This window comes from Quercus suber, unplaced genomic scaffold (genome assembly GCF_002906115.3).
Source record: "Quercus suber isolate HL8 unplaced genomic scaffold, Cork oak 2.0 scaffold_34, whole genome shotgun sequence".
Classification (NCBI taxonomy): domain Eukaryota; kingdom Viridiplantae; phylum Streptophyta; class Magnoliopsida; order Fagales; family Fagaceae; genus Quercus; species Quercus suber.
The window spans coordinates 900,798-914,249 of record NW_027069499.1 but is presented as its reverse complement, the minus strand read 5'-3'; positions in this window follow the sequence as shown (position 1 = coordinate 914,249).

Here is a 13,452-nt window from a genome sequence, read left to right as displayed (position 1 = left end):
ATACTTGAAAATCAATTGGTATATATCATGGCTTGATGGTAAAAGAAAATATTATTATAGAACAAACCGTTATTACTTCAAATTATATCATAACTAAAAATAAAAAGGATGTATTGATAATTGATAGACCCAGTTGTTGCACCAATTAATGTTATTAAACTCGACCCAGCCTGACTGGTCAAATCGGTAACCCAGTGACCCAGCACATAAACTAATTTGGGTCATCAATTGGATCAGATGTGCATAAAATCTGGTCAAAATCGCTAAAACCAAATGTGTTCTAAGCAAACCATGTGACCCGGCTAGGTTTTAATAATCTAGCTAAGTTTGCGAATTGTGTAAAATTACATTAATAGATCAAACTCATTGACTTTTTTATTATTTAATGTATGATAATATGGTAATTTAAATAAGTGAAAAATTAAATAAATAGTACACTTTTCAGTTTCATAAAGCCAGTTAGCACGCAGGTATGAGTATATCAATATATGATATATAATTCATTGCTTAAACCTTCTTTTCTCTTCTTTTGTTTACATTTTTTTGGGATTTATTGGTTTATTGCTTTAATTTTAAGTTTTTGACCTTTTTTCTCTTCCTTTTTTTTTGTATATATTTAAATTTTAAAAATCTTTTTATTTGATCTTGTGGATCGACTGTTGACACATTGATTGAACCAGTGATCCAGCTCATAGACCAGATCAACTTAAGGTATGAGTTTAATAAATATGGCACCAATCTTTGTCAAATCACTGATGTCTCCATCTATAGTCCAAACTCTTTTATCTTCCCTGAGGTTAGCACATAGACTTGGTTTTGGTTGTGGCTCAAATCCAATCCAACTCCCTTGTAAGTGTTAGGTTTTTGCTTTCGGACCAACCCAAGCCATTTCTCCTTTATTGTATCCAACGGGTGTCCATGATGCATTGGTGTCTTTTTTTTTTTTTTTTTTTTTGATGGGAAATATGTGAATTTTCATTCAACTGAAATTGAATTACAATAGAGAGAGAAGCTGCAAAAGCATTACATACAAAGGTCCTCAATAATAAGGTGCTCCACTAAGAGCATTCCCATCAGCTCTTCTATAAAAAATGCTATTTTGACATACCAAAAGCCTACTTTATTATTTTACCACATCTTTTTACAATATCTCATTCATCAGATATTTTATTCTTCAATTCTATACATTAAAATAAAATTTACAACACATTAAAATAATATATTAACTCCTCCTCGTCATCAACAACAACAACGGCACAACCATTACTGTCGCAACAATGGCCACCAATAACCACTATCGCAACAACCACCACAACCACCAAGTTGCCGCCACAACCACAGTACCACTACCACAACTAACCCATAACCCACCGCCTTCACAAACCTCAAAACATATCCCAAATCAAATAAACCAAAAGCAAAACCCACCACTGCAAGCCGATTGAGAGAGATCCCACGGTGGATGTTGTGATCAGGCCATGGGTTGCTGTGGATGTGGTGGGTTGGGTTCGTGTGGCTTGTTGGTGTCAGGTTTGTGGGTCGGGATGGGTTGGTGTGGCTATGTTGTGGTGGTTGGGATAGGGGTGTGCTCTAGAGAAAGGGAGAAAGGAGAAGCTGAGGCCTGAGAGTGAGAATGAGTGAGGAAGAGAGACTCAGGCAAAACGCGGAGAGAGAAGCCAGGTGAGAGAGGAGAGAGAAAAGAGAATAAAAAAATAATAAAACTTTTACAATTGTTGTTCGTATGCTTCTATATTTGAGATGGCGCTGTTCACTAATGCCAAATATTTTGGCATTTAGAACACCTTATGAGAGTGGTTTTTTGGTGTTTGGTGTGTCAAATGCCAAATATTTGGCATTTGACACACCTGATGGTAATGCTCTAAGCTTGGGGTAGCCCCTTTACAGACTTGAGAAACACCTGAATTCCTAGCTACTTTTGCCAGTTCATGGGCAACTCTGTTGCCTGATGCATTGGTGTCTGTGAGTCTGGGTGATCCATTTCTCAATCACCCTTATGTCCATATTGATAGGTATGAAGCTCAATCATTTCATCATTTATTTTTTAGAATTTGGGCCCTTAAACCAAAACCCTTCAAGAGTAACTAATTTGGCCCCATTTGTGCTTTATTTTCTGTGGGCTTTTGAGAGAAACAAATATCATGTATTATATAAAATTAGGCCTCAACTAAACACTACTTGGACATGGATCTTTTTATTTTTATGAAAATACTAGGACGTATATGTTGACCGTATGAGAAATACACCAATGACAAAGGAAAACGTCTCATTGTTCAAATTACTCTACTGAGAATCAGGTTGCATCCACTGCACACCCTTAGTGCGGTGGTCACTCCACAAGTATAAATGCTTGTGGGGTGTGGGGGGCAAGGGTTGGGGTTCAAGTCTCTAGGAGGGAGCTTCACACACATATAAACTTAGATTAAGCTAGAGTAGAAATTTTATCTGTATAAAAAAAAAAAATCAGGCTGCATCCAAAATAAGTCGGACCATACAACATATCACTCTCTCTCTCTCTCTCTCTCTCTCTCTCTCTCTCTCTCTCTCTCAAGTTTGAGATTATGGGATTAGGATCCGGTGCAATTCCTAGGGTATTACACTAGTGCAATTCACCTTCCTCTCTCTCACAAATTTTTTTTTTACATTTTACTTTTTAAACTTTTACCTTTTACTTTTGTTAACTTTTATCTTAACTTTTTTAATTAATGGTTGAGATTGAAAGTTGCTTTTTGCAACTATCAATCTCAACCATCGATAGTAATTGCATCATGTGCAATACCGATCTCAATCCGAGATTATGAACTACCAAGTGACTTAAGTGTCAAGCTTAGAAAAATAATATATAAACCTATAGTTATTGCTATTGTTTTTATTTTATTTTTTATGATTCCATAGTTAGAAGAGGAGGAATTTAAACCCTAGGCGTATTGAAATTTGAAAACACCCAAAAATAGCACTTCTTTAAAGTCGTAATAATATAACAAAAAAAAAGCTATAAGCAAGATTGCTAACATTCTAGTATCATCCATTATATATATATATAGGGGCGGCTCTTCATAGAGTTCAAGGTGATCACAAGACCACCCTAACTTGGAAAAAAATACAATTATTATTTATAAATTTCAAAAATTTATTATTTTTTTATCTTTAAAAAAACTATATGACCATCCTAAATTCTGGATAAAATTTGGCAACAAACATGGTTGTAGATTAAGGTTACAACTCTATTCATTATTTTTTTTATTGAACATAAATTTTAACAAATCCACCATTTAATTACATTTTCTTCTTAAATCCATCACGCTTGCAACATTTCAAAAAGATAAAAGATCAATAGCTATGTCGTCAATCAAATATTTAAATTTCAAGTTTTTGTAATCTAAAATTATACATAAAAAATAATTTTATGTATCGAATGACAAATAACATCCAATTAGCATGAAATTTTAACGTGTTTTAAGAATATATATAGAGAACATGCAATTCATCGATTAGATTTTCAAAATATGTAACAATGTTAATTCATTTAGTGAGAGTAACTACAACAACGTTTGTTGCCAAATTTTATTCTTAAACTTTGGTCTCCTTAACAATATATTAGGTCTTTACAAATAAAAATAAAAGTCCAAGAAAATTTTTATTTAACTAAACTTTTGAAGAGATGTAACTTGCAATATTGATAATGAGACTATCATGTAACAATTTCAAAATAAAAATATTTGTAGAAGGAAATTGTAAGATTTTATGTATTTGCGTGTGTGTGTGTGTGTGTGTTTTTTTTTTTTTTTTGGGTCAATGTATGAAATTCACTTTTTATTAGATTTTGTATAATTTAAGTTTCTTAAGGACCATCCTTAAAAAAATTCTTGGAGCTGCCATTGTGTATATATATATATAATTTGTTTTTATCTCCAGCTTTCTCCCAATTTGGAGAAAAAACATTTCGGTAGGCCTAGAGAGAACACCCAGACCCTACGCCTAAAGAGAAATAGAAATTATTTTGCTGAACTTTTTAAATGGAAACTATATGAAAGATTCGAGTGATTTGGGTACCCAAACTACTCTTAATGGATTCAAATCCTTTAAACCTGTTAGGTGAAAAAGCACGTGGTCCAGCCCACGAAGTAAAAGCCCACATATGGGCTTGTATTTTTATTCCGTGGCCAACTAGTATTCCAAGTTCAAATGGATTTTGTATTTGTGTGCTACTAGGATGGGTTTGCGGCTGGGGTTATTTAAATAAGGTTTATATGTGGTTTTTTTTTTTTTTTTTTTTTTTTTTTTTTTTTTTTGGTGGTGCTGCATAGTGAAAAGAAAAAGAATCAGGGTGTCGCACATTGAAGAATAGAGAAAAAGGATTACCACCTTTGAGAAAGAAAATTTGTGTGTGTGAGAGCAAAGAAAAATAAGAGAGATTTTTTTTCTTTAGTCATGAGGCATACACAAGAATTATTGTAATTGATTGATAATAGAGAAATTATTCGGAGTTTGTCCCGTGGTTTTTCCCTTCAAAGAGAAAGGGTTTTTCATGTAAATTTTTTGTTCTTGTGTGTGATTGTTATTTTGGATTGCCAATATTTGTTGATAATATAATTTGGGACCTAACAAGTGGTATCAGAGCCAAGTTAGAGTGGAAGCGATGGCCAAAGAAGAATGCAAGGGTTTAGGAATTAATAAATTTGATGGAACAGACTTCACGTATTGGAGGATGCAAATTGAAGATTATCTCTATGGGAAGAAATTGCATCTGCCTCTATTGGGGACAAAACCTGAAACTATGAAGGATGAAGATTGGAACCTTCTTGATAAATAGGTATTGGGAGTTATTAGATTAACTCTGTCAAGATCAGTTGCACACAATGTTGTAAAAGAAAAGACCACAGTGGATTTGATGAAGGCTTTGTCTAGCATGTATGAAAAACCTTCGGCTAACAACAAGGTGTATCTGATAAAGAAGTTATTTAATCTGAAGAAGTCAGAAGGCACTCCTATAGCGCAGCATCTGAATGAGTTCAATACAATCACAAATCGATTATCCACGGTGGGAATTGAATTTGATGATGAGGTTTGGGCATTGATACTTTTGGCTTCTTTACCAAACAGTTGGAAAGCCATGAGAATGGTGGTGAGTAATTCTGTAGGGAAAAGCAAACTCAAATATGATGATATTCGAGATTTGATTTTAAGTGAAAAGGTTCGCAGGGGAGATGCAAATATAGATAATGCACTAGATCGAGCTTTTGTCATGGAGAACAAGAGCAGAGGTTGAAGCAGAGGACCTAATGATCGAAAATTCAATGGTAGGTCACAATCAAGAGATAGATCTTAGTTCAAGGAAACTAGAGAACGCTTCCATTGTGGGAAAAATGGTCACTTAAGAAGAGATTTTTGGCATTGGAATTAGAAACAAAATAAAGGAAAATATGAAAAGAATGATAGTGAGAAAAATACTACAGCTGCTGTGATTGATGAGGATGTTATAGTGCTCTCTACTAAAGAGCAAAAGTGTGAGCATGATGCTAATAATGATGTTGAGTGAGTTGTTGATTCTGTAGCCCCCCACCATATTATCCCTACGAAGGGGTTGTTTACCACGTACAAAGCAGGAGACTTTAATACAGTGAAGATGGGTAATTCTAGTTACTCAAAATATGTGAGAATTGGTGATGTGTGCATTGAAACCAATGTTGGTAGCACTATGATGTTGAAAGATGTGCGACATGTTCCAAATTTAAGGATGAATGTGTTTTCTACATTGGCTATGGATCGAGCAGGTTATTGTAACTACCTTGGTAATAGAAGATGGAAACTTACTAAGGGGCCATTGGTTGTTGCAAGAGGACATGCATGTTGTGGTATGTACAGGACTCATATGAAGATCAATAAGAAGAAGTTCAATGAGATTAAAGATTTTGAAAAGACTCCAAAGATGAGTGTTAGGATTAATGGTGTTAAAACCAAGAGGGTGAAATTCTCATTGCCTAATAGTGCTTCAGAAGAGGAAGTGGTAGGTGATGAAGAATACGAAGATGCTAAGGCTACATGGGATGATGATGAAATGAAAGATCCTAGAGGTCTTAAGCAGGGGGAGCAATATCCTCTACTAGAGATTGTTAAACCTCATGAGAAGAGGATTACCGGAAAACATCATACTGTTAGCTACAAGAATAATTGAGCTTCTGATGAGGGGGAGCCAAAAGATTGGATTAAAGAAATCCAAGATGAGATTAATTATTTGAGAATGAAAGGGATTGACGTTGATGAGGTGTTCTCAGTATTGATGACGATAATGAAGAAGGTCAAGCCTTGTGTTGGCTTAATTGACACAGAATTAAATTGAAGAGATAGAATGAAGATCTCCTCCCATCGGGGGGTTGGTGGGGGAGATTGTTGGGTGCAAAAGCACATGGTCTAGCCCACAAAGTAAAAGCCCATATATGGGATTGTATTTTTATTCCATGGCTATTGGGAAATTTAGACCCCAGTTGATAGAGGTAACAAGTTTTAAACTCAAGTTGTTAATTAGATTTATTATGAGTAAACCTTGTTAAAACAAATAAGCATCAATATCATGTCAAAAATAAATGCAGCAGAAAAGTAAATAAGACAAGATATGATGACTCAGGAAAACTAATGAAACAAACTAGTTTCATAGTAAAAAATCTGGGGGGAAACCTTCCTGAAAAGCAATTCACTATAGTAAAGAGAAGTTTTAGATCTAGTACAAAACCTTTGTCCCTAGACTTTACAATCCCCGTAGATGAACTTATAGCAGAAACCTTCTACCGCTTCAGAAGCTCTAAACTCTTCAATATATGAATGCCACCTTTTTTGCATGGATCCCAGTATGTGACTAACCAATGATGCACGACTCCCAGTTCGTGACTAACACACCAACTTGAAGAAGATGTTGGCTACAAAGTTCTTCACTTCATCAACAATGAAGATCAAGAAGCACTTGGCTACAAAACCTTAAGGCGCAAAGATGCAGTAGCTTCTTTCAGAGAGAATAAGGCATCAGTCACATTTTTCATGTGTTCTCCTTGTATTCTCATATGTGACGGCCTCTAAAATAAGCCTTATATATGTCTAGGTTTATGAGAAAAGAAACCCTACACATAAATGTCAGCATGGGCTGAAAATCATATTTGAAAATTCTGATTTCGTAATTCTCGATAGATACCTCAATAGATAGTATCTGTCGAGCCTCATGAAACCTCGATAGATAGTTATCTGTCGAGCAGCTGTCGAGCTTTAATGAATCAGCACTTCTTCACTTGTTTCTTGGATAGACTTGCATGATTTCAACACTAGACTTGAACTCTTGTTCTTTGAAGTATTAAACTCGTCCTATATCTACCCAATTACAAGTAAAGTGCGTTTTGTCAAAGGATTAACCAATTACATAAAATAGTGACATATGTTCCTAACATTGAATCACATATGTCCTAACAGTGGCCAACTAGTATTCCTAGTTCAAGTGGATTTTGTATTTTTGTGCTACTAGGATGGGTTTGCGGCTGGGGTTATTTAAATAAGGTTTATATCTGGTTTTTTTTTTATTTTTTTATTTTTAGTGGTGTTGCACAGTGAAAAGAAAAAGAATTAGGGTGCCGCATATTGAAGAATAGAGAAAAATGATTGCCACCTGTGAGAAAGATAATTTGTGTGTGTGAGAGTAGAGAAAAATAAGAGAGAGATTTTTTTTTTCTTTAGCCGTGAGGCATACACAAGAATTATTGTAATTGATTTGATAATAGTGAAATTATTCGGAGTTTGTCCCGTGGTTTTTCCCTTCAAAGAGAAAAGGTTTTCCACATAAATTTTGTGTTCTTGTGTGTGATTTTTATTTTGGATTGCCAATATTTGTTGATAATATAATTTGGGACCCAACAAAACCACCACTTCAAAAGACTCCCACTCCAACAATCCCAACTCCAACACTCACGTTACACAACCAAAAATAAATCCCATAATCCATTGAAAATGTTATGAACACAATTGTATTTAAGAAACAAAATAGAATTTTTATTTGGATTTAACTTGACTAATGTCCAACATAAGAGAAAGAGACTTTTTTTTTTTTTTAGTTCTGCTTCATTCCCTCTCCATTCAAAGTACATAAATAAGACTGAAGTAATCCATTAGTTACAATTAAATTCAAATTGAAAGATAATACAATCTGATCTTTTACTCCTAATACAGTGCCACTTATTTATCCTCATCTGGTGCTGCACTGAAATTCAATCTGAGTCGATCTATTGCTGTGTGTCATCGTTTACTTCAATTCTCCATCCTCGTGGCTCGGCAGTTGTGATATCTCTTGTGATGACATAAGAGAAGCAAAGTTTACTTAGATTGTTAGACAGTTAGACATGTACATAAAGTTGGAACTTACAATAGTGATAATAATACTAATTTATTCATCAAGAAAAAATAATTGAAGTATATGAAGTTAATAATAATAGTATTAAACTATTCATAATATATCATTAGTGGTAGAAAGGATTGTAAGGTTGAATTTAATCAACCATTTTGTTGGCTTTATTCCATGCCAAATTTGCTTGTAATTCAGTATTTAGAAACCCTGTATTTAAGTGGGAATCATGTAAGGGTAGTGTGTGAGAGAGTGTGAAGAAATGCCGAAGATGGTACAGTGAAGCAGAGACTCGCGACTAGATCTTGCGACTAGTTCGCAGCTGGCAACCCGCCAGAAGATGCACACAAGTGAAGCGTGTAGAGTAGCTGAAGCATCGTGCCAGTTGTAGCACTACAGGACAAAAAGTCTAGATTGGCCATTCAGTTAGCTCGCAGCTTGAACTCGCAACTCAGTCAAGTCGCGAGGCCAAGTCACCAGTCAGCTCTATTTTGGAAAAATGACTCTTCGCATTCCAAACACACACCACTATATATAGACCCTTATACCCACGAAATGTAGAAAGCTTCCAGAGAAAATTTTGAGAGAAAAACCCTAGAGAAAAACAAGATTGACTCATCCACAATCTTTACATAGAGACTCTTCAAATTCCTCTACTCTCACCCTCTCCATTGTTACATCCTTAAGAGATTCTTGACCAAATCCTTTTCTCACCATACTTACATCTGTGAGAAGGCTTTGGAAGCAGTTAGGAAGGGACCAATTGATATTGGTTGATGCTATGGGCTATAGCGGAATCCAGTAAGTTAGAAAAGACAAAGGTTTGGCGCAACCTCGTTGGAGCAAGAAGCTTGGAGGGCTTAGGTACACTGGGTAGATTAGGCTTGGAGGGTCTATTGCTGTTCATATATCCCAACTACATTTTCTAGTGGATTATTGTCCGCTTGGAGGGCGGCGGAGAGGTTTTACGCCGAGGGCTTCGGTTTCCTCTTCGATAACACATCACCGTGCTGTCCTTGTGTTTGCATTTCCCTTAATCTTGGCCATTTAATTTTTGCTGTGGATTTGATTTTATTTGGTTTAGATTGTTTATCAATTCTGTCATAAGCTTATGTTCATATTTCGCACATACATTGTTTGATATTAAGCTTGAATTGGTAATTTGTAAATTGGGGTCTAAACGTTCATAGTGTTTTTATACGCTATTTGAACATTCAATTGGTATCAGAGCAGGTACACTCGTTGTGGTTTCATTACCTGAGTGTGATCCTAGACCCCATGGCTTGCTATGGAAAGTGCTATGGCAAAGGTCAATATGAAGTGGAGTAAAGGTGTTTGTGATAATGACTCTATGAGCATATTTGGAGATTGTTCTAGTAATGAAATTTTAGAGTTATTCAAGTCAAAGTAACATGCTAAATTTTTCATACACATGCTGAAATCATTAGTTCATAGAAATCATGATGTTCATAATAGCTTGTGTGAGTCGATTTCCTTGGTTGAAAATTATAAGAAAAGGAATAGACATTTGTGTGATAAACTTCATGGTTTGAAAAGAAATCTACATTCCTCTAGAAATGAAGAAAATAAGGATGAATCTTGTTTTGATGGTCAAGAATGCCTATCACATGCTTGTCTTTTTGTTCATACCGCATTGAAAGTATTTAATTCATGTTTGTGGTATCTTGACAGTGGTTGTTCAAGGCATATGATAGGAGATAAGTCTTTGTTCAAAAATCTTAAAGAGAAGGAAGATGGTAATGTGACATTTGGAGATGGTAGTCACTCACAAGTTCTAGGAAATGGAACCGTTGAGATTCCGGGACTACCTTTGTTGACTAATGTGCTGTACATCAAAGGATTAAAAGTAAACTTGCTGAGCATCACTTGAATATGTGATGAAGACTTCTTAGTCCAATTTTAGAAGAAAGGGTGTCTAATTCTAAATGACGAGGTTGTTCATGTGTTGAAGGGACTTAGGACCACCGACAATTGCTATGGTATCATTCCCAAACCAGGCATAGCATGTCGGAGTGCTCAAGTGAATCTCTTGGAGCTATGGCATCAACGACTTGGGCATGCTAATTACAAGCAAGTGGCTAAAGTCTCAAAGCTAAAAGCAGTGGTTGGTTTACCAAAGTTTGGGAAAATTGAGAAAAGTGTTTATGGTCCATGTCAAATGGGAAAACAAACAAAATCAGCTCATCCTAAGGTGAATTTAGTTGCTACTTCATGACCTTTGGAGTTACTTCATGTGGATCTAATAGGTCCAACAAGAACTAAAAGTATGGGCGGAAAGCGCTATACTATGGTGGTAGTTGATGATTTCTCAAGGTACTCTTGGGTGGAATTCCTTAGAGAGAAGTCGGAAGCATGTGATAAAATGGAAAGGTTATACAAGAGGCTGCAGAATGAAAAGGAGGTTCCTATAGTCAAAATCAGAAGTGATCATGGGAAGGAATTTGAGAATGCTAAATTTGAAGCCTTTTACGATGAGCACGGGATCAAGAAGGAATTTTCAGCTCTAAAGACTCCACAACAGAATGAGGTGGTTGAAAGAAAGAACCGGGTGATCTAAGAGATGGCAAGAGTCATGTTACTCAACAAAAACATCCCACAAAAATTTTGGGCTGAAGCTATGAATACATCATGTCACATTGGGAATAGAATTTATTTTCGAGCAGGGACAAAGAAGACGTCATATGAAATATGGAGAGAAAAGAAACCCACATATTTGGAAGTAAGTGTTACATTCTAAACAACAGGAAAAATCTGGGAAAATTTGATGCTAAAAGTGATGAAGGGATATTCCTAGGATACTCCATAAATAGCCGAGCTTATAGAGTGTACAACAAGCGCACTAAGACGGTGATGGAGTCAATAAATGTGGTCATAAATGACACCATCTCAGAAAAGGACATTGATGATGATGGCAAGAGGCTAAATCTTAAGAAGAATAAGGATGATGATGATATGTCTCTAGGTGATGATGCTGAGAAAGAATCACCGGAAAAGGAGTCTGCACCTCCTATATCAAGAAGAGAGACTAGATCAACACAAGGAGTTTCAAGCCCACTCATACCTCCGGGAGTTCAACCTCCAATCTCTCGTGATAAGGAACCTTCAACTTCCAAGAAACCATCGTCAAGAGTAACTCTCAATCACCCATCAAGCAATATCATTGGTGATGTAAATGAGGGAATTCGTTTGAGAAAAGGACCAAGATATAGTGTGAACCATGTGACATACAACTATTATCTTGCTCAATTCGAACCCAAGAAGATTGAAGAAGCTGTTAGGTTCTAAAGATTTTTGTTGGCAAACCATGATCAAAACAGGTTGTTTAGTCTTGTTTAGGCTTGCTCAAAGTTGGGTCTTTCATGTAAAGTTGGAATCGAGAGGCTGCAGATGCATTGGTGCATTTCGGCCTGGCTCGATCGATCAAATCTCAGCCATAATGCTTTTCTGCAGAATTTTCCAACTCAGGCCTAACTCATTAAACATTTTGGGTTTTCTGTTTTTTCCCTAGGTATATAAAGAAAAACCCTAGCCACGTTTTTAGAGTTGCTCCTGTTGTATTGTTGCTCATACTTTTCTGTTTTGTGTAAATCTCTTATGAGATCTAGAGGAGCTTTCCTTTACACAAACCTTAGGGTTTTCAAAGTAGAGATTATATCAACATCTTGATGATCAACTCGGTTGCTGCCATTGGAGCTTAAAGAATAACAAGCGTGGGTGCTTGTAGCTGATTGGAGAATCCAAGAAAGAAGGAGTTCGTGAATTCGGAGCTTGCATGTGGTTGTGTCAGTAAGTTCTTCTGGTAGGTAGCATTAGGAAGTCGAGCGGGGAGCTTGTAAGTCCTTTTGAATGAACTTCGATTCTTTCGCATAGTGGATTCAGGTTTACCTTGAGGATAGCTAGGTCAAATCCTCCCTAGGTTTTTACCGTGTGGTTTCCTGGGTGATCATATCATTGTGTTATTTCTATTTTCGCTGCTTTATATTTTTGATATGATTGTATGTTTGTGATAACCTAGAATTTCATAATTTGACTAAGTTAATCATTTGGGTAATTAACTAGGTTAATCTGGTTGGTTTAAGGGGTCTAAAACCGTTCAAGTGGTATCAGAGCGGGTAGCTCTCTTGTTTGAGATTTTTGATCTCTGAGCTGATCCTTGACCCCTGTTGTCATGGATTCTTGGAAAATCATTTTGCTTATATGTCAACTTGTCTACTTGTTGTCTTTGCCTTTTGTTGTTTTTGTTAAATCTTTCTTTGAGTATCTTGGCATGATCATATGTGATAAGAATTATGTATGTTATACTGCTTTAATCGCCTTAAAGGCACGTGATTCTTGTCTTTGGTATTTGGATAGTGGTTGTTCCAGGCATATGACAGGAAATAAAGGTTTATTCAAAACACTCTTTGAAGGAAAGATTGGAACAGTCACTTTTGGAGATGGAAGCAAATCTGTGATCAGAGGCATTGGTACTGTGGACATTCCAGGATTGCCAGTGTTTGAAGATGTTTGGTGTGTTGATGGATTAAAGGCCAATTTACTCAGCATAAGTCAAATTTGCGACAATGGATTAAATGTTCTTTTCACCAAGTATGAATGTGAGATACTTGATGGAGGAGGTGACTGTATGTGTGTTAGTGTAAGGACAGCTGATAACTGTTATGGCATAACACCAAGTGTAAACAACAAGTGCTTTAGTGCAAAGATTGATCAAGTTGATTTATGGCATCAACAGTTGGGACATGCCAGCCTTAAGTAGTTAGGGAAGATTTCCAAATGTGAGACAGTTATTGGTTTACCTAAGTTTGAGAAGATAGATAAGTGCATTTGTGGACCATGTCAGATAGGTAAACAAGTAAAATCCAAGCATCCGTCTGTGACTAGTGTTCAGACGTCAAGACCTTTAGAGTTATTACATATTGACCTCATGGGTCCTGCTAAAGTTCAAAGTTTGGGTGGAAAGAAGTATATTCTAGTTATTGTTGATGACTTTACTAGATATACTTGGGTTGTGCTTTTGAAGGATAAAGCTGAGGCTC